General features: G+C 40.9%; 1 long non-coding RNA gene across 1 annotated transcript; it reads left to right on the forward strand.

Annotated features, from left to right (window-relative positions):
- The first annotated feature begins 1,593 nt into the window (after positions 1 to 1,593).
- Gm41898 lies at positions 1,594 to 21,113 on the forward strand. The gene is made up of 4 exons (XR_878185.1): positions 1,594 to 1,770; positions 4,222 to 4,328; positions 9,654 to 9,718; positions 20,994 to 21,113. It is a non-coding gene; the product is annotated as a predicted gene, 41898 (long non-coding RNA).
- Positions 21,114 to 22,212: the final 1,099 nt, after the last annotated feature.

Here is a 22,212-nt window from a genome sequence, read left to right on the forward strand (position 1 = left end):
AAATGGTTCTTCTCCACACACTTTAATATGAGGTATGACCATGTGACTTGCTGTGGCTCATGAGAAAAGGAACAGAATTGACACAGGTCACTTCTGGCTGGAAACTTGGAGTTATGGTGCAATAATCAGAGAAAACCAACTGGCAGTGGAGCACTGTTGCATTTGAATTTAGGTCATTGTTATGCTCAGAGCCTCAACCCAACCTGGAGTGGACATTATCACTAGCAAGAAATAAACATTCTTTCTTCTGAGCCTAAGATTGAGGCTCACTTGTTACTGAAACATTTCTTCACCCATGTTAATGGATAGGAAACAAGTCTCCTTCTCAGAGATAAAAACCTAATAAACCAGCAAGCATACAGATAGCACCTTAAGAGTCCAGCTTCTCTTGTCCTTCCCATTACCCATGAAGCTCGAATCTTTGTAGAACTGAAAAGAATAGGAAAAAAATAAAACTTTGGCAGAATCACTTGGTTTCAGCATAGTAAATGTAAGAAACCACTTTCTGTTTTAAATAACTCCAGACTCTTGGCATTAACCCAAACCAACTCACAGTATTATTCATAAAACTGGACCTAAGAGACATTTGGGAACACAAGAGGGTGGCAAGTAGAGAATAGCCTTCCATTTATCTTTGAGGACACTGTCCCTTGAAATCAGCTTGAATTACTCCTCGAGCATGCGGACTGCAGCCAATCTTGGTGACCTTTGCACTTCAGCTCTTATTTTCTTCCTTTCAGTTCCACCTACCTTTCCAGTTTGACTTTGCCTCCCATTCCCTGCTTTGTCCTTACTCTTTGCACTTGGTAACTGCATGTGCCTTTTCTGGGTTTTGGGACCCTTGTCATTTGTGTCTTGGCCCTTACACCTCCTAAACAGCATGGTTTAATAGCAGCCACAACACAACCTTCCATTATTGACTACCCATTATGTGCCAGCCACTGAACTAAGCACTACCTAATTGTATTTAATTCTCACACGAGTGGTGAAAAATACATAATATCAAAATTTCCATATTACAGATGAAAAGGGAGGCACAGAGAGATAAAGTCAGCCCCAGGCTTCTCTATGTCCACCAAGCTCTGCTGCTTAGAGCTTCACTATAGCTGTTCCCCAGCCATTGATGGGCGTTTTGAAGGAATCCATTGCCACCTTCACTAAAGGATCAAATGAAGCAGATACTTTGGGTAATTTTAATAATCAGAGCTATCCTATGGCTCTTGCAATAACCTGCAGATTGAGTTTTCTGGCCATCTTAGACCAAGAGGTGAGAAATAGACTGGGTCACCTCCCCACTTAGCAAATACCACAAAGGCCTTCAGTCTGGGAATTCTCCACGCTATCTCTGCCAGTATCCTAGTTAACCAAATTGTATACCTCGAAAACCCCAAATTCTTTTCTTGAGGTTGAGCCTGTCAATCAACTTCCAAACCTATCTGGAAGCCATGAATCTTGGTTAGATTATAAATGATAGGCACGTACTTTTTTTTATTATAGGCCTTTTTCTATTATCTAAACAACCAAGGTGGCGTTTTCACACAGGCAACCCATTTATTCTTGCACTTGTTTTTTCTAGGAAGCAAATTACAATCAACATAAGCTCTGCAGGAGGCTGCTGCCAAACCTGAAGACCGGATTTGATGAAATTGGGTGGAAGGAGAGAACTGACTGCTACAAGTTGTCCTCTGGCCTTTTTACACACAGGTTGTTGCAAGTGTGAGGCCTGTGCACATGCATGTGCACTAGTGTTGTATCATCGTGTATCCTTAGGTAAAATTACCATTACTACCAAAAAATCTGCTTGAGATGTCCAGAAGGCATTAGATAATCCATGGCTTTAAGGATGGAGCCATTGATGTGGTAGATCATTTGGCTGTGAATCCTCCTCCTCCTCCTCCTCCTCCTCCTCCTCCTCCTCCTCCTCCTCCTCCTTCTGAGATATTTTGGCCCCAAAGACACAGGTGGAGCTATGTGCAATACGGTAAGAGTTTTGTATCAGACAGATGCTCACACAGTGAGGATAGGGTTGACCTCTTGCCAGAATAGCTCCCAAACAGTCAAAGAATTGCAGGAGAAAAGCACTGCTCCACTGCAAGGCCATAGCCACCAGCCTGGAGTAGCTCACCAATATCTCTGCTATTATGTTGCTCTAGCAATCCAGCCAGCTCCATTCTGGGCACCAACACTGACACTCAGGATTTCCAGTGTCCATAAATCTAACTTTCACCTCATTAAAAATTCCACATAGTTTATGAATCCAGAAGGCCATAAAAGGCTACTGAAATCTCCCTGAGCTCTCTGGAGCTCTTTCTGCAGAAGATGCATCCATGTGGAGCTGACTCCCTCACAGGAACACAGGGCCACCTGGTGTGGATATAGGGTGCTGTATCTCATCCCCTGCTCTAGATTTTATCTATGTCAAATATTGCCAGTTTGTCAAAAAGAAGATTCAATTTCATATCTTAAGATCTATGCATTTAAGGCTTCTCAAAGTTCTCCATATGCACTAACTACAAACCAGAAAAGTCAATGAACTAGACCACAGAAGGATATCCCTGGATCTGCACACCAACCTCCCTCCACACTACAAACCTTATGTCTAAGAAGACCTTGTTCCAGATCATACCTCTCTAATTAATTATATAGTCCATTCCTGATTCCACAAAACCAGAGTACCTCTACAGCTACAGATCACCTAGCAAATTCTAACTTGATATGATATAGTGATTTCACTGGGTTTAGGGCAACAGGCATCAAACACTGGCAATGGGGCTTGGAGACTTGCAGAAGCTTCATTAAAAAGTCTTGAAGGCTATGCCGGGGCCTAGCAAACACAGAAGTGGATGCTCACAGTCAGCTAATGGATGGATCACAGGGCTCCCAATGGAGGAGCTAGAGAAAGTACCCAAGGAGCTAAAGGGATCTGCAACCCTATAGGTGGAACAACATTATGAACTAACCAGTACCCCGGAGCTCTTGACTCTAGCTGCATATGTATCAAAAGATGGCCTAGTCGGCCATCACTGGAAAGAGAGGCCCATTGGACACGCAAACTTTATATGCCCCAGTACAGGGGAACACCAGGGCCAAAAAGGGGGAGTGGGTGGGTAGGGGAGTGGGGGTGGGTGGGTATGGGGGACTTTTGGTATAGCATTGGAAATGTAAATGAGCTAAATATCTAATAAAAATGGAAAAAAAAGTCTTGAAGGATAATCCCCTATAACACTGGATGAGCTATGTTTTTTTTTTTTTTTTAAAAGAAACTTCCATTGTGCTATTCCCTCAACTAGGCATATCTTCTGGCCATAGGCTATGCCTGCTATACTTTTAGAAATGATTACTCAAATAATGTGCAAAGACTTGGTTGGTAGTAATTCAAGATGGGTATCAAAATGAACTTCTTCTAACTCCCTGGAAGGCTTATGATTTTTGTGGAGGCTCACAGAAAAGCTCTGTTCATTTTTTTTAATTATGTTGTTTTATTCTTGTTTTGTTTTATTTATTGTTTTATTTTTTTCATACAATATATTTTGATCACGTTCTTGTCCTTCTCTCAGCTTCTCTCCACCTCCCGATCGATCCAACTTTATGTTCTCTAACTCAAAACAAACAAGAAAACCAACCAAAAATGGAAAACAAAAATCAAAACAGACAACAGAACCCAATAACAAAAATACTCCAAAACAAAACAAAATGTGCACAAACTGAAACACGGATGGAGTCCATTTTGTGCTGGCCAATTACTTCTGGGCGTGGACCCTGCCCTGGAGTATGGTTGATACATCCAGAGACACTGCTTTGGAAACAAAACTGATTCCCCTTTCCCAGGAGGCATCCACTGCAAATCTCTTTTTGTTTAGGATGGGACTTGGCGTCCACTTCACCTTCTTGATGCTGAGATTTTTGTCTGGTTTGTATTTGTGTAGGTCTTATGCCCACAGAGGCCCACAGAGAAACCCTGTCCATCCTTAAGAACACAAACCATGAAGAGTAGTTTGACTGGACAAAACTGTATAGAACTGTGGGTTCACTGTGCAGCATCCACATTCTTATCGTCTGTAGATCTAGTATTCTAGAGACAAGGACAATGTGACTGGAATTTTCTTATTTGCTCTCCCTTATCTTGAAGTTTACCCTCTAGACCTCCCTAGAGATGAAGCCTAAAGACCACATGGTTCACTCAAAATTAGAATTGATCCATCTTTATCTCTCTTCCCACAGAAAAAGAAGAGCTCATAGTACTCATGGGAGGCAAGTTGCAGAGTATGCTAAGGTAGCATACTGGCACTCTATCACACTAGAGAGATTCATTCTGCCTTACAGTTAAGGTACACAAGCAATGCGCAGTGACTGCTATTTTGCTATTTTCATGTTACGTCTTTTTATTCTTCTTTTTTGTGTGACATGATCATTTTATGTAAACCAGTCTGACTTTAAACCCACTGTGTGGTTCATACTGGCTTCAAATTCACAGCAATCCTTCTGTTTTGCCTCCTGAGTGCTAACTAGAATTACAGACCTGCACTACCATGCCTGGTTCATTTTCTCATTACTTCATGCTTTGCCTTCCCCCCCCCCCCTGTTCTTTCTCTAATACTTTTCTTCCATATAAATGTATATTTTCTAGTATATCAGTAAGGTTTTTGTTAGCCAGTTTTTATAAAGATTGATTAACTTCTTGTGTGTGTTTGCATGTGTGATTTGTTTGTACGTATGTACCAGACTTGTGCTTGATGCCCAAGGAGATCAGAGAGGGCATCTTATCTCTGGAACTGGAGTTGTGGACAGTTGTGAGCCACCATGTTGGTGCTGGTAATTGGGTTTAGGCCCATAAGAAGAGAAGCCAGTACTCTTAACCACTGAGCAATCTCTGTTGCCCACATACATTCATTTTTAAAGGGGGAATCTTTCTGTTTTGCCAGACTGGTTTCAATACCCTGGTCTTAAGAAATCCTTCTATCTCAGCATCCCTAGTAATGGGACTGCATGCATGAGTCATACTGTGTCTCACTGCATTCATCCTTTGAATCACTTAAGAAAAAGAAGAGTAAAATTGTATTTTATACCGTTTTTATATTTATCTATGTAATTGCCAGTGCATTTTATTTCTATGTATGGATTCACGTTGCCATCTAATTTGCTTTCTTTTCAGCTTGAAGGACTCCTTTTAGAATTTCTTGAAATGCAGTTCTGCTGGCAGTGAATTCTTTTAGTCTTTGTTTATCTGGAGATATCTTTATCCCTTATTTTTGAGATATAATTTTGCTGGATATAGATTTCTTAGTTTGTGGTGTTGTTCTTATAACACATTGAATATATTATTACATTGTCCTTGGCTTTCTTTGTGATGGAAAGTTAGGGACTCCCTTACATATGATAAGTCACTACTCTCCTGCCTCTAACAAACTTCTGTTTTGCTTATAAGGAAAAGTTAAAGAAGTCACCCACTATCAACCTCTGGCCTTTACCCCACACACATATACCCACAAACATTTCTCTTTTATGATTTTACTATCATATACCTTTATTTGTTTTAATCTCTATGTAATTTATGGGTATTTATTGAGTTTCTCAGAGAGATAGATTGACGGAAAGTTTTTATTTCTTCGAATACTTTTTTTTTCTTTTATTCTCTTTCTCCTCTACTTCCAGGACTTTTGTAAAGTGAACATTGTTATATTTGGTGCTGTCCAGCAGGTCTCTTAGGCTGTGTTAATTTTCTTCACTTTTTTCTCTTTCTGCTTCCCAGACTAAAGAATCTCACCATCAATGTGCATGTGCTATTCAGCCCCTCTGACTTTTAACTCCAGAATTTCTGTTTGGTTCTTTTCTTTTTCTTTTTTCAACTCATATATACATCCTCATTGATATTCTCTGTTTGGTGAGATATTATTCTTCTATGGTCTTTTAATTTGTTATATTTGGTTTAAAGTCTCTGTCTAATGACTGTTATTTTTCCTGTGCACAGGCCTTTTATTTTCGTGTTTCTTTATGTGCCTTATACCTTTTAAAGTTAAGCTAGTAGCATAATGCACAGCAGCCAGTTTGGTATCTGCTCCGTCTTCAGAGCGTGTCTGCCTGACGTTAGGTTTGTCACGGCTGTGGATGTTCTCGCTTAGGCTGTGTTGCATAGTATGCCCTGTGTCAGTTCTGCAGATTTTGCATTCCCAGTGTTCTGTAGTCACTGAGTTCATTGACTTTTTAGCTTTTGCTAACTTCCTAGATGTTTTAGCTTGAGTGCTCTTGCTGGGATAAAGTGTCTGTGGTGGTTTGAGTGAGAATGGCCCTCATAGTCCCTCATAGGCTCATATAGTTGAACACTTATTCTTCAGGGAGTGGCACTACTTGGGAAAGACTGGGAAGTGTGCCCTTGTTGGAGTAGGTGTGCCTTGTTGGAAGAAGTATATCATAACTAAGAGTGGGCTTTGAGGTTTCAAAAGGCCAAGCCAGTCCCAGTGTCTCTCTTACTGCTGCCTATGGATCTGGATATAGAACTTTCAGCTACTTCCACAGCACCATGTCTGCCTGCATGCTGCCGTGTTCTCTGCCATAATGAAAATAGAACAAAACTCTGAACTGTAAGCCAGCCCCAAGTAAATGCTTTCTTTTATATCAGTTGTTGTGGTCATCTTGTCTCTTCACACCAATAGAACCCTGACTAAGACAAATTCCATAAGCTAAAACAACTCAGTGAGGGAAAGACTTGTTTGGCTTCGAGGTTACAGTTCATCGTTGAGGGATGATAGACCAGGAACTCAGGGACGAACCTGAAGGCAGAACCAGAAGAAATCATGGAGGAATACTGCTCACTAGCTTGCTCCCAGGCTCATATTCAGCTAATATTTTTATATAGCCCAGGCCTACTTGCCTGGGGATGGTACTGTCTACAGGGGCCTCGGCCTTCCCACATCAATTAGCAATTAAGAAAATGCCCTACAGACCTCCCCGCAGGCCACTCTGATGGAAGCAACTCCACAACTGAGATTCTCCCTTCTCGGATATGTCTAAATTTGTGTCAAGTTGATGAAAATTAACCAGCAAATTAGATGTCACACTTTAGTCAGTGTAATTTCATGGCCATCCAATGATCAATCAGATTTCTTTAAATGCCTTGACTGCTTGTCAAGAGAACCTGTGTGTGAAGGCATGCTTTCAAATTACAAATAATTTACAAGTCAACCTTAGTGTTCAATTTCTGCTTACCAAGGCCAGGCAATGTTAAGTGAATGGATTTTTTTTTCTTCCTGAGCCCATTTGGATGTGTGCAGACTCTTCTAAATCCTTAAGAATATGTTGAGCTTTTCCAAAGTTTCCTGTGGCCAATCCAATTTTAAAGGCCTTCTTTTTAAGTTTTTGACTAGAGTCTTGTTTTCCAAAATGAAATCACAGACTTAGGTAGCAGCACCATTAACAGAAGATTTATAATTTATGTTACCACCATGGGGATAAGACTTTGATATCTGGGAAAGGTATTTTCTCCTGTTCCCATGAGAGATTAAGATGTGTGTGTGTGTGTGTGTGTGTGTGTGTGTGTGTGTGTGTGATTTTTTTGTGAATTTTATATCACACACTTCAATCCAACACATATCTTCATGCCTTTGTATCTGGTCTTTGCCCTTGCAATCTCCCCTCAAAAGAAGAGAGAGAGAGAGAGAGAGAGAGAGAGAGAGAGAGAGAGAGAGAGAGAGAGAGAGAAATGGAGAGAGAGAAATGGAGAGAGAGAAATGGAGAGAGAGATGGAGAGAAAGAGAGAGGGGGGAGAGAGAGAGAGAGAAAGAGAGAGAGACAGAAATCATACAGTGGAAACTGCAGTGTATCACACAGTATACTCCTTTATTTACACATCTTTCCTTGCAAATGTTCATTGCAATGAATTCTTGGTCTGGTTCAAGGCCTCTGGCTTCTGTTACACTATAAATATTGGATCTTCACTGGGACTTCTCTTGGATATCCTGTTGTTGCCCTGTATCATGGAGATCCTGCAGCTTTGGATCTTCAGTCCTAGCTCCCTCACATGTTACAGCAGTTCATAGATGAGCTAGATGTTTGGGTAGGCCAACTCAAAGCCCTGGATCTGGGCCTGGCCAGTATCTGAGCTGCTCAGTCCACCAGCATTCCAACAGGGCCAGCTCTCTGGCACTGTGTCAGCTAGCTCACCCAAATGTTGCAGCCAGCAATGGGGCAGGGCCTGTTCTCCAGCTCTCAACCCAGTGCACCTGCCCCCACACTACCAGGGCCAGTTCTATTATGTTGTCCAGGCGAGATGTGAGGTTGCTCTCCTGAGTGCCACAGCCAGTGAGGGGTAGGGGCAGCTCTATGCAGACCTTGGACATTAATATGTCCCTAGGAGGCAGCTCAGACCAGAGATGTCCACAGAACCAAAAAGTGGGCTTTGAGAGTTTGTCTTCTAGAAATGATAGGGAAGCTTTACCCATGTTACCTTAACAATACCTAATAAGACCTGAACAATGACAATACCAGTTGACAAACCAGCATACATGGGAGTATTCTCACAAGGCTCAGCTATAGGCAAGGAAATGACTGTAGAAAGAGGGACAGTTAGTTTTCCCCAGTGGTGCGCTACCTGTTAAGTTAGGTAATACCAAGTGGTCAGCCCTGAAATCGTATATAAACACAAGCAACACTAAACAGAATCAGCAGGGCAGGTTATACTTATATATTGACGTGAATATATATGTAACAATAATAATTAAAGAAAAAGAGACCATAAATTTGACAGGAAGAAGGGTGAGTATGGGAGGGGTGGAAGGAAGAGAGGGAGGGGGAAATGATAATTATTCTTTAATCTTAAAAATTACAAACAACAAAAGTCAAATAATTTGGATAAAATATATAAAAGTAAAGGAAAGTCAGATATGGTGGCATACACCTTTAATCCCAGCACTCGGTAGGAGAAGGAGGGTGGATTTCTTTTTCTTTCTTTCTTTTTTCATTAAAAATAGTTTTTTTCATACATTATGTTCTGATTGTGGTTTTCCCTGCACCAACCCCTTCCAGATCCTCCCCACTTACTCAACAATGAAAAGCCATACCCTTTATTTCGCTCCCTCATTAGAATACAAATGAGTCTTTAATAATAATAATAATAATAATAATAGTAATAATAATATAAAAACATACAAACAAACCAGAATCGCACAAATCAAACAGGAAAAAAGAGCTAAAGAAGATACACATACAGATGTTGATATGTCACTCAGAAACCAATGAAAACGAAATCAGAAAACTTAATATATAAGCAGAAGACCTGTAAGATTAAAAATAATGCCAAACCAAACATTGGGAGAAAAAAAAATCCAAAAATACTATTGAGTTTGTTTTGTGTTGGTCATCTACTTCTGGGCATGGGTCCACTCTTTTTTGTATTCCCAGTAAGACTCCGTTGGAAAAATCAAATGTTTTCCTTTGCAAGCAATTATCAATTAGATGTATCTTCTGGGTTAGGGATAGAGGCTTGTGTCCACTTCCCATCTTAGCAGTGGGTCCCATTTGACTTACACTGCAGGGTCTATGTATGCTGCCAGTCTCTGTGAGTTCATTTGTGTGCCAGCTCTGCTTTGTCTAGAAGGCCTTATTTCCTTGATATCTTCCATTCTTTCTGACTTTTATACTTTCTGCCTCTTCTTCTGCAGAGTTCCCTGAACCTCCAGGAGGAAGGACTCATGGAGACATCCCATTTGGGGCTGAGTGTTCCAAGGTCTCTCACTATCTGAATAATATCTGGCTGGGGGGTCTCTGTATTTGTTTCCATCTGCTGCAGGAGGCAGCTTTTCTGAGGAATGTTGGTCTCTGTGAGTTCCTGAGGAACCTGGCCTACATGGTGAGTTTGAGGCCAGCCAGGGTTATGTAATGGCTCAGCAGGTAAAAGTGCTTGCTGATGGAAGCACATGGTGGACAGACAGAACTCCTTCTAAGGACCTACCTTGAAAGAAATATCCAAGGTTCTTTGCAAGAAACTTAGTAAGGTCAGAATCTAAAGAGCTACATAAAGAAGAAAGAATAAATGAAAGTACAATCATTTTACTTTTCTTTCTTAGTTGATCTAATAATTAGTTCTTCAAAGGCAATAAATGCAACAATGTATTAGTTGATTGTAGCTTATGGAGAAATAGAATGAATGCCAGTAGTGGTATAAAAGACTGAGAGCAAATGATTAAATATATTGTTATAAGGTTCTCCTGGTGAAGTGGTATTGAAATGATTGCAAACTCTAGTGCAAATAATACCTTTAAAAACAAAGGCTAATTGGTGTTCTCAAAGGAGAGGAAAATGAGATCCTATACACTTTCCGATTAAAATATGAAAAGTTGGCCAGGCATGGTGGCATGCATGTTTAATCCCAGCACTCATGAGTCAGAGACAGACAGATCTTTGTGCAGTCCTGGTCAGTGCAGTCCATATAGTGACCATATAGGGAAAACCGTGTGTGTGTGTGTGTGTGTGTGTGTGTGTGTGTAACATATATACCTACTACTAAACAATTAATCTCTTTAAATGTAAATGGCTAAAATAAACTAAGATACAGGAACACACACACGTATCAAAAACTAAATAAAAAACACAATAAAATCCAATACACTTGAAACCGGCTAAGTTATCAGAGGGCTCATTCCTGGAGAAATTGGTCTCTCCCTTTCTCTGCAGCCATCTGTAGCTCTTCATGGGGGGGGGGGGCTTGTAAGATTTTTCCCATCTGTGTTGGCATGTCAACTGGTATAATCATTATGCAATATGAAGCTCTCAAAAACATAAAAAAACCAAAAATATTCTTTAAAAAGATACAACTATATATCCTCCCTCACACAAAAGTCTTGTTAAATATAAAGACAGATATATTAGAAGGGCTAGAGAAAGATAGACCATGCTAACACTAAGAAAAAAGGAGAGTTGGGTAGCTTATTTATTTCAGGTAAAGCATATATCAGAGATAAAGACTTCGGAGATAAAGGGGCAGAGTACAGGCAGTGGTTAGAGAGAAACTCACAGCTATTCCTGGAAACCCTATATATTTACTTACTTGTTTGTGTGTTTACTTATTTACTATGTAATTTGCTCTCCTTCCAGAAGGCTTGCCTTCTAGGTTCTTTTATGTGTATATTCACTGGGGAGTGATGGGTTGCATATGCCAAGGTGCAAGTGTGGAAAGTCAGAGAATGCTTTGTAGCAGTCAGTTTTTCCCTCCTGCCTTGCTAAGGCAGTGTCTCTTTTGTTTCTGCTACTGTGCCGTTCTCTTCAAGATAGCTGCTCTGTCTGGTGGATCTCCTGTTTTCATCTTCTGTCCTGTTGGAGTTTTGGGTTACAGTTTCATGCTATCACATCTGGCTTTTTGCATGGGCTCCATGGTTATCAGGGTTGCACGGATAGATCTTTTACCCACTGAGCCATCTCCCTGGCCCTAAAACTTCCTCAAACAAACACATATTCTTTTCTGTTCTAGAGAACCCTCACAAATACAGAATCCTTTCAACAAAAGGTACTGGAACACCTAGTGTTGTGGGAAATATTAAAAAAGGAACGGGCACATTTCCGTGCTTGTGCTGGCAAGTCTCAGCCCCAGTGGTCCGGCCGGGCCTGTTTTTATCTTGTGGAGACTCTCTGGCCCAGAGCTCCCAAAACGTCTCCACCCAGCTCGCTAAGTTCCCACCTGTGGGTTGTTAGCATGCCAACTCTGTGCTTCAAATCCCCCACAGCCTTTGTGGTGCACCTCAGGCAAACCCACACTTTGCCACCATACCTTTCTCTCTTGAGCCCAGACGACCCGCTGCATGAAGGAAAACACAACACAAACTTAGTTCAGAAATGACTGTAACTCAATTACTGGGCGGAGCAACTAAAATCCTAACCTTGTAAGCCTTATTAAATCTGAATCCTCCAGTGGCGAATCCTGACAGATCCGCCATTGAAACCGGGAGACACTCATAGCTACATCTTGTCCTCAGACTATCCCCATCCAAAAAGAAGCTAACTCTCTCTTCCTTCCTCTCTTCCCTTCTCCAACCTGGAAGTCCCACATACTCACCCCGTGATTGGCTCCTTTATACATTAGAGAATTGGTTCACAAGAAGTCATCTGAGTATGACTCACCCCTTGTCTGCATCCCCTCCCAGGAGAGCTGAATTAGCATCAACACACAAACAGCACCAGGCTCATCCACAACACCCCACCATGTGTATAAACCTTCAACCAAACAAAAATGTGACCTTGACATACAACCAACCAACAACAACAAAACCACCAGCAGCAGCAACACCCGTACTCTAAACATCACATCTTCTAGAAAAAGTAATCCAAAATGGAACACAGAACTAAATGTAAAGTTTTAAGTTATAAATTTTTTAGACGAAAGCATGGGAAAATCTGGGGACATGGCTTAGATACACTTGTAGTGCAAACATGAGGATCTGAGTTCAAATCCCCAGCTCCCCTAAAAAAATTTCCCAGTGTGACAAAGTATCTATAACTCTAATGCTGGTGGATGTAGAAACAGATGCCAATTCATATATTTTGGATCCAGTGAGAGACCCTGTCTCAAAGCACTTGATGGAGCGCAATAAAGGAAGATACTCTAAGTCAACCTCTGGCCTCCATAGGCACATGCGCTAGTCAGGGTTCTCTAGAGTCACAGAATTTATGGATAGTCTCTATACAGTAAGGGAATTTGTTATTATGACTTACAGTCTGTAGTCCAACTCCCCAACAATGGTCAGCTGTGAATGGGAAGTCCAAGGACCTAGTAGTTGCTTAGTCCCACAAGGCTAGTAGATAGATGCCAACAGATGTGCTGGCAAGTAAATGCAAGCAGGTGAAGAAGAGCTAATCTTCCTTCTTTCAATGACCTTATGTAGGTCTCCAGCAGAAGGTGTGGCCCAGATTAAAGGTGTGTGACAGAAAGCCTGGATCTGGGACTTGCTTTGTTCTAGGCTGACTTTGAACTCGGAGATCTCCTTGCATTAGTTTCCTGGAATTCATAGCCACTATGCCTCAAGATTTCCATGCCAAGATCCAGGTCAGAAACTTGTATCTCCCAGCCTCAGGATCTGAATCACAGATGACCAGATGTAGTTCATTCCAGTTATAGTCAAGTTGACAACCAGGAATAGCCACTACAGCACACAAACATGAACACACACACACACACACACACACACACACACACACACACACACTTTACATATACACACTCACACAGTGCATTAAATTTCAGTTAAAGGTTGTTTTAGACATTGCACCATAGTATTAAATGAAACATAGAGGGGGAATATCAAAAAGTCATCATAATCAAAATAATTTTTCCTCTGCATGATGTAAAACCTTGTTAAAAATAATGAAAAGGCAAACTATAAGTGAGAAAAAATTGTAAACCTCATATCTAACAAAGTTCTATATTTAGAATATATAGGAACAGAATTGAATAGTAAGAAAATAACTTAATCAAAAGTGCTAAATTTTTTCACCAAAGACACCATGTGAAAGGCAAATAGATACACAAATAATAGCTAAACTCTGTGAAGAAACACCAATTAAGCTTTCATTGAAATATACTGATAATACCAAGTGCCGGCAAGGATGCAGAGGATGAAGCACACATTGCTGGATTCTGAGAAACCAGATAAAATTCTTATCTTTGTTCCTCTGTACAAAAAGTGTTTTTGGAATGTTCTGGCTTTCCGAAATTTGACTTATCTTTGACTTTTCCAAGTTTAAGTATAGTATAGGTTAGTCCAAAATTTCTTACATTTACTCTGCTTGTTATTGGCCAAGACTCCTAGATTTCTAACTTGGTGTCTAACACTAATTTGGAGAAATTGCCAGTTGCTATTGTGTCAAATTCTGCTACTGTCCTTCAGTCTCTTCATTCTGTTTTGGGTATTCCTGCTTTGAATATGTTGTTTCTTTTGTAGCTGTCTTACACTTTTTGGATATTGCATTATGCTTGCTTCAGTTTTTCTTACACTTGCTTTTCGGTTTTTGGATGTTTCTATTGTTGTGTCCTCAACTCACAGACTCCCCATTCGACTTATCTAGTCTGATAATTAGCCTATCAAAAATTATTCTTCATTTGTGTCCTGGGTCCCAGTATTTTTGATCTTTAGCATTTTTTACAATTATCTCTTAGAAAGTCTTCCTCTATTGCTTATATTATCCATCTGCCTTGCATTGCTGTGTGCTTTGCCCGTTGGCATCTTTAGCATATTAATTATGGAGTCTTGAAAGTCTTTGTCTGATAAGCCGTTTCTGTCCCATCTGAGTCTCGTTTAGATGCTTCTTGGTTTCTTCAGACTGTGCTTCTGCCTTTTATTATGCCTCGGGAGTTTTGTTGTTGGAAAGTGGACATGATGTACTAAGTACAAGGAACTGTAGCAGAGAGTCCTTTAGTGATACAGTCATAAAGCACTGGGGGAGGGGAGGAACATTTAAAAACCCGTGCTTAGCTCCGAGTCTCTGGATGAGCCTGTGGCCCTGGACTTAGAGGGGCTCATGGCTTCTCCCTGTCCTGAGTAGTTCAGGGAAGTAGAAGGGGCTAGGCTGTGTATTTCCTTATTCTAGGTAGGCAATGATCTTTTTAAAATTCCCAGCAGATTAGAATCATATAACAGTTTCTCCTTAGGGCAAGTCTTGGTAAGATCATATATTTCAAAATGGTTAATCTTCTCCTACCCTTGCTGGAAGCACAATGAGAGTATCCTTTGAGAGCTTGGTAGAGCTCCTGTTGCTAAAATTCACAAAAATATCAAGGCTCCCAGAGAAATGTTAACTCTCATATCATCCATTCAGAGACTCCAGCAATTCGTCAACTGCAGTGCAGACTTTCCCAGTCTTGCATTGGTCCCAGTACAGGTTGCGATTGGATTGGCGGGGCTCTTCTCTGGAACATTATGGTTTCTATATATCCCTTCCCATCTCTCCAAGTTTTGAAGCAGTACTTTGCCCTATGACCTTACTACTACTCTCAGATCTAAGAAGAGTTGCTGATCCCTGACCCCTCCTTTTTCTACCCTGTCTTTGTTAGGATGGAGTGGCAATTTCTATACTCCTTGCATGCTAGACGGGAAGTTCTGTGTGTCCGTTTAGAAGATAAAATTTTTTAAAGAAAAAAATTCTCAGACATAGCTATAGTCCAGATAATGCCTGACTGGCTTTTGAAAATGCTGGCTTGAGTCAGATTTAGATCCCAAACCCAGGTTATAGACCTGCAGAGAGATTGTGAAAGTCTTAACCCTGCCTGTATCTCCTTCATAGTTTTAGGGGTGCCATTCATGTATTATCTAGGTTGAACAAGATCAGTAGCTTCCCAAAGGGAAAGTATCCAGAGTATTAGAACTATTTTGAAAAATGAATTCATGCCCCATCCGAAGAATTTCTAATTTAGGACATTTCTGTAAGGCCAGAGGAACTATTGCTCTGTTCTTATATTTTCACTTATTTGTCTTTTCATTTGCTTTTTGCTTTTCAGCCATTCACATGTCTAGAAAGGTTTAAGAGCTATTTACTGGTCAGACCTCTTCATCTGACTCTAATTTCAAGCAGTCAATATGCATTTCATGGCTGTGACCTGCAGGTGGCGATGCTGTAGTACAACTCTGAACAATAGCTATGGAAAACCATTTGCCTTTAAAGAAGAAATAATGTAAAGTCAAGGCTCCAGATGCAGTCAGAATAAAAGACCTCACAGTTTAGGGAGACATAAAAAAAATTGATCCATGCCTAAAAATAGTCATTTGTTCCTTCTAGTAACTCTAAGTGGATTTGAAATGTGACTTCCACCCTTCTAATTTGAGTGACAGCCAACAGGCCAAAGGCAGCATATACTTGAACATTTCTCCAAATGCATCGCCATTACCCAGTGGAGAAAATCTATCACTTGAAACTGACTCTCTCCCCCTTTACAAAGTATCAGTTCCTGAGTGGAAGAATTGGAAAACTTAAACCTCCACTGTAGATTATTATATTTGCAGTCCAAGAGCCTGTAATCCCGAATCAAAGGGAGCACATTCTAGCATCCAGGACCACAAGCCCGAGGATAGCATCCTTGGTAACCATCTAAGACCCAAGGGCTGGCCGAGGTTCTGATACTGGATTAGAATTTTCATCTCCTAGGTTTTATTTTAATTTTTCATATTTTTCTCTTGAAAAAGGTCTCGTGTAGCCCAGGCTGGCTTTGAACTCACTATGTAGCCGGAGGATGACCTTGAACTCCTGATCCTCCTTCCTGCACCTCCCAAGTGCTGGCACTGCATGAGTCCAACACCACACCCAGTACATTCCTTGTTCTTAAAGTGCCTCCCAAATAGATGACAATTTCTCTAGCAAAGTGAATAACTTGGCGTCAAGCCTGGCCTAAAGATATTGTTGGCAGCATGCATCATAGATGAAGTTCAGGGTCTCAATTGTTCCAGAAGATACATTTCTAGGTCTCAAGAGAGATACGTCTAAGGTCAAACTTGTACGTGGCCAGAGAATAGTGGTTTGACTCACTTAGCATCCTGTTCCAAGGTGCTCTCAGAAGCAAATGTCCTTCAGTAAAGCAGAGCTTCCCATGCTGTGTGACACAGCACAGTCTTCTTGGATTCAAGTGTCTGAGCAGACCCTGAGGATGTTATAGTTGGGATCAGTCACCTCTCCCCATGAGCAATTGATTCCACCGATCCTGCCGAGTTAAACAAACGCTGGTATTTTGTATATATTCCACAGCATAGGAAAAGCTTTGGAGTTTTTACTTTGTTTTGTGGTGTTGTGGACTGAACCCAGGACTTTGTACACAAAGTAGGAAGTTCTACAATGAATCCCGCCAGGACTCTGTAGGGAATACCCACTGGGTTCAATTCTTCAATACCTCTAGAAGATGACTAACACTTTGACCTGTTGTGTGCTATAGTCTAATTTGTCCAGATTAAGGCTTCCCCTTGGAAGCATGGATGGCCTCAGGGTAAGACTGTTCAACTGTGGAAATAAGCCATATGTGATAAAATGACAGCAAGCTGATCTGTGCCCATTCTAGAGATAGAATAGGGAAATAATATTTTCTGTCAGACATGAATGTAATATGGTGTTTTATTTGGAGCTGTTGTTGCTGTGATGAAACACCATGATCAAAAGCAACTTGGAGAGGAAAGGGTTTATTTGATTTACATTTTCTGAATCACAGTCAACTGTGGAAAGTCAAGGCAGGCACTCAAACAGGAAAGGAAACTGGACCCAGGAACTGATGCAGAGGCCATGGACAGGCGCTGCTTATTGGCTTGCTCCTCACGGTTTGCTCAACCTGATTTCTTTCTTTTCTTTTCTTTTCTTTTCTTTTCTTTTCTTTTCTTTTCTTTTCTTTTCTTTCTTTCTTTTCTCTCTCTCTCTCTCTCTCTCTCTCTCTCTCTCTCTCTCTCTTTCTTTCTTTCTTTCTTTCTTCCTTCCTTCCTTCCTTCCTTCCTTTCTTTCTTTCTTTCTTTCTTTCTTTCTTTCTTTCTTTCTTTCTTTCTTTCTTTTTCATTTCATGACTCTCTTCCCAATGATGGCCGACTAGGCCATCTTCTGCTACATATGCAGCTAGAGACATGAGCTCTGGGCATACTGGTTAGTTTATATTGTTGTTCCACCTATAGGGTTCTAGACCCCTTTAGCTCCTTGGGTACTTTCTCTAGCTCCTTCATTGGGGGCCCTATGTTCCATCCAATAGATGACTATGAGCATCCACTTCTGTATTTGCCAGGCACTGGCATAGTCTCACACTAGACAGCTATATCAGAGTCCTTTGAGCAAAATCTTGCTGGCATATACAATAGTGTCTGGGTTTGGTGGCTGATTATGGGATGGATCCCTGGGTGGGGCAGTCTCTGGATGGTCCATCCTTTTGTCTTAGATCCAAACTTAGTCTCTGTAACTCCTTCCATGGGTATTTTGTTCCCTATTCTAAGGAGGAATAAAGTATCCACACGTTGGCCTTCCTTCTTGATTTTCTTGTGTTTTGCAAATTGTATCTTGGGTATTCTAAGTTTCTGGGCTAATATCCACTTATCAGTGAGTGCATATCAAGTGAGTTCTTTTGTGATTGGGTTACCTCACTCAAGATGATATCTTCCAGATACATCCATTTGCCCAAGAATTTCAAATTCATTGTTTTTAATAGCTAAGTAGTACTCCATTGTGTAAATGTACCACATTTTCTGTATCCATTCCTCTGTTGAGGGACATCTGGGTTCATTCCACCTTCTGACTATTATAAATAAGGCTGCTATGAACATAGTAGAGCATGTGTCCTTATTACCAGTTGGAACATCTTCTGGGTATATGTATCTTACGGTAGTACTATGTCTAATTTTCTGAGGAAATGCCAGACTGACTTACAGAGCTTGTAATCCTACCAACAATGGAGGAGTGTTCCTCTTTCTCCACATCCTTGCCAGTATCTGCTGTCACCTGAGTTTTTGATCTTAGCCATTCTGAGTGGTGTGAGGTGGAATCTCTTTTGATTTGGATTTCCCTGATGATTAAGGATATTGATTATTTTTTCAGGTGCTTCTCAGCCCTTCAGTATTCCTCAGTTGAGAATTCTTTGTTTAGCTTTGTACCCCATTTTTAATGGGGTTATTTGAATTTCTGGAGTCCACCTCCTTGAGCTCTTTGTATATATTGAATATTAGTCCCCTATCAGATTTAGGATTGGTAAAAATCCTTTCCCAATCTGTTGGTGGCCTTTTTGTCTTATTGACAGTGTCTTTTGCCTTGCAGAAGCTTTACAATTTTATGAGGTCCCATTTGTCGATTCTTGATCTTACAGCACAAGCATTGCTGTTCTGTTCAGAAATTTTTCCCCTGTGCCCATATCTTCGAGGGTTTTCCCCACTTTCTCCTCTGTAAATTTCAGTGTCTCTGGTTTTATGTGGAGGTCTTTGATCCACTTAGACTTGAGCTTTGTACAAAGAGATAATAGCATCCAGGACCACAAGCCCAAGGATAGCACCACCCACAGTGGGACAGGTTCTTCTCCATCAATCAGTTACTAAGAAAGTATCCTACAGACTTACCTACAGCCAGATCTTGTGGAGACATCTTTTCATCTGAGGCTCCTTCCTGTCTAGTGACTCTAGTTTATGCCATGTTGACATAAATCTAACCAGCACATACATGTAGACAGCTCATGGACTCATTCCCAAGGCAAGAAATAAACTATTTTTCTACTACATATTTGACTCTCACTCATAGCCCTTTCCCAAATAAGAGATGCATGAAATTTGCCACTAATACCAAATTACAATGAGTAAAGCAACATAGAGACCCCCCAACACACACATGCACCCTGTTGAAGGTCCAAGGTTATCAGCTTTAACCTACATATTCTTTTTTCCCCCATGGGAGTCACTGGGACTGTGAACATAAGGCCAAGCTCAGCTATTTGGCTCTTGAGGAAAACTATAATTTTTATTCATCATCCTGAATTTGATATCTATCCAGTCTTCTGTGGTCAATTGTAAAATGCATGATGGAACAACACTTTAAGGGCAAACATACCCTGTTGTCTTTTCTCTGGCCCACTGAGGCTTGTGTACAGAAGTAGACGTAAGTGGTAGCATGTTTATTTTAGGACTCAAGTGATGACAGTGTGAAGCCACAGCAACAGTAGGAAGAAGGTGTACGTGGGCTACAAGAGCATCACTTTGTGCACAAGTCAGTGCTTTGGGAACAGTCACAAAGTTGTGCAGCCATCACCATTATTAATTTAGAACATCATCATCCCTTCAGGAAGAAATGTCACTCTTCACTTTAGTCTTTCCTTAGCTCCTATGAACCACTAATCAACTTTCTGTCTCATCTCTGTGGATTTGTGTATGCATAAATGGAAGCACACCATGTGCTTTGATATTTGCATTCTTTTATTTAATGTGTTTTGAATGTTCATCCACATTGTAACAATTACCAATACTTCATTATTTTCATAGGTGAATAATATTCTATTTCATGAACAAACCAAATTTTATCTATTGATCTGTTAATGGAAATTTAGTTTTTCCCACTTTTTTACATGCAATGCATAATAATGTTATACATATTAGTACATAAGTTTTTGTGTGGACAAGTTTTTATTTCTCTTGGGTAAAAAAACCCCTAAGAGTAGAATTATTGGACTATGTCACATCTCTCACTTTTCAAGAAACCTCAAGACTTTTTCTAACTTGCTCTTATGACTATCTGTTGTTTGTATTGCTGTTCATAACAAACAACAGAAACCACAAAAAACTTCTATAGCCTGACATGTCCTATTTGACTCAGAGAATAACTCCAGGTCCAACCTGACAACTTTTACTTCCTCCATTTCCTTTTGTCTGATCCCTTTGTGTCTGCCCCGGTGGTGCTGTATCTAAATGGAGGCCATCATGTTTAGGGAACAGAAGGTGGTAGGAAAGGCTCACAGGACAGAAAACCCTTGCCAGGCTTCTGAAATAACAACATATAAGCCAATCTATATGAAGTAGAGCAAACAAAAGAGCAAGATAGTGGTGGACAAGGCCAGACTGGAAAGGGCTTTGGCCAGGGAAAGTTTGTCTGATGAGCTAGTGTTTGAGCAGATAGCTGGATGAAAGCATTGTGAATAAAGGGAACAGTTAGGGCAAAGGCCCTGTGGTGGCAGCATGCTTGGCTTTTTGGAGGGCTAGCCAAGGGCACTAGTATGGCTAGAAGACTGTAAACAAGAGTGAGAGTGATAGAGTAAAGACAGGCAGAGATACAAAGCAGAGGGGAGAGGTTATAGCACCTTTGGTATGGTTTAAATATATCCTCTCCAAGTCATGTACTGAAGATGCAATTTCCATACAACAGTGCTGAGAAGTGATTTAGAGGTAAGTAGGTCATGAGACTGTCACCTTCTTGTATAGATTAATGCTGTAATCATGGAAGAAAGTTAGCTTATCAAAGGAATGGGCTCCTGACAAAAAGATGGGTTTGTCCCCTTTCTTACCTTCCATTTCGTTGTCTTTCTGTCACAGTCACTGTATACTTGCTCCTTCTGGCCATGTGATGCTTTCTGCCACATTATGATGCAATAAGAAATCCTGCAAGATCAGACTTCCCAGCCTTCACGACTGTCAACCAAATAAACATCTATTGTTTATAAATTACCCAGTGTGTGGTATTTTGTTCCAGCAGCAAGAAAAAATCGACAAAACGGTCTTGATGGCTGTTAAGCAAGTATATACTTTACCGACAAGATAAATGGAGCATTATGTGGGGGGTTATAGAAGCAGCTGAGGCTGTAACCCAGTGGCAAAGCATTTGCTGATGGTACATGAGGCTCTGGCTTCAATCTCCAGCCCCACAGAAGAAAAAGAACCACTTTAAGAAAGGAAGAACAGGGCCTGGCTTATATTTTAGAAGAATCCCTTTGGCCATTGTGTGAGGTGGGGCTGCAGAGGTGATCAGATTCTCTACAGCTCTGCTCTTCACCTGACCTGGAAAGCAGGATATACACAGGTACATCAGGCAGACGGATTTACTTAGATCACAACACCCCCTGTTTAACACTCTCCAGTGGCTTCCCCAGCACTTCCAATCCACTCTGGTGCCCTTGCCTGTAAGATCAGTGCCGGCCTTTGTTCTCAGCACATCTCACTCCCCCTCTCCCTCCAGTTATGCCAGCCTCATTGAGCTACCTTCCCAGTGGCCCTGCGTTCACACTCACCAGGCTTATTTTTGATTCCTTTGCATTTTTCTTCTGCCATAATTTTCTCCAAAGTTTTATCATCACCCCAAACCCACCTGAATATCACATACATAGGAAAGAACTTTTCTGACCCCTTGCCACAGAGCAGCTCTGGATCTCCCCCACCCCCTTATCACAGCCACCCACAGTGCTCCGTCTCACACTTCTCTTTGTGATTATCTTGACTATTTACATATTTTAAGGTCGCCCTTGAATGTGAGCATCAGAACATAGCCACTTTATTTTACCCAGTATTGTATTTCCAAGAACCTGGGAAAGTGTTGTCTCATTGTAGGCGCTTCCTCTGTGTCTGTTGAATGGACAATGGCAAGAAAGTCAAGTTATTGCTCTTGAGTTTTCTAGCCATGTAAGGATAGGCTAGACTTTTTGAAAGAAACTGTGCAAAAAGTAAAGGAAGCTAAAAGTACAACAAAGGAAGAAAATGTAAAAAGTATTGCTAAGCTTTTCAATAAAGCATGGGTCACTGAAAGTTGGATTGAGCCTCT

The sequence above is a fragment of the Mus musculus genome, chromosome X (assembly GCF_000001635.26).
Source record: "Mus musculus strain C57BL/6J chromosome X, GRCm38.p6 C57BL/6J".
NCBI classification, from domain to species: domain Eukaryota; kingdom Metazoa; phylum Chordata; class Mammalia; order Rodentia; family Muridae; genus Mus; species Mus musculus.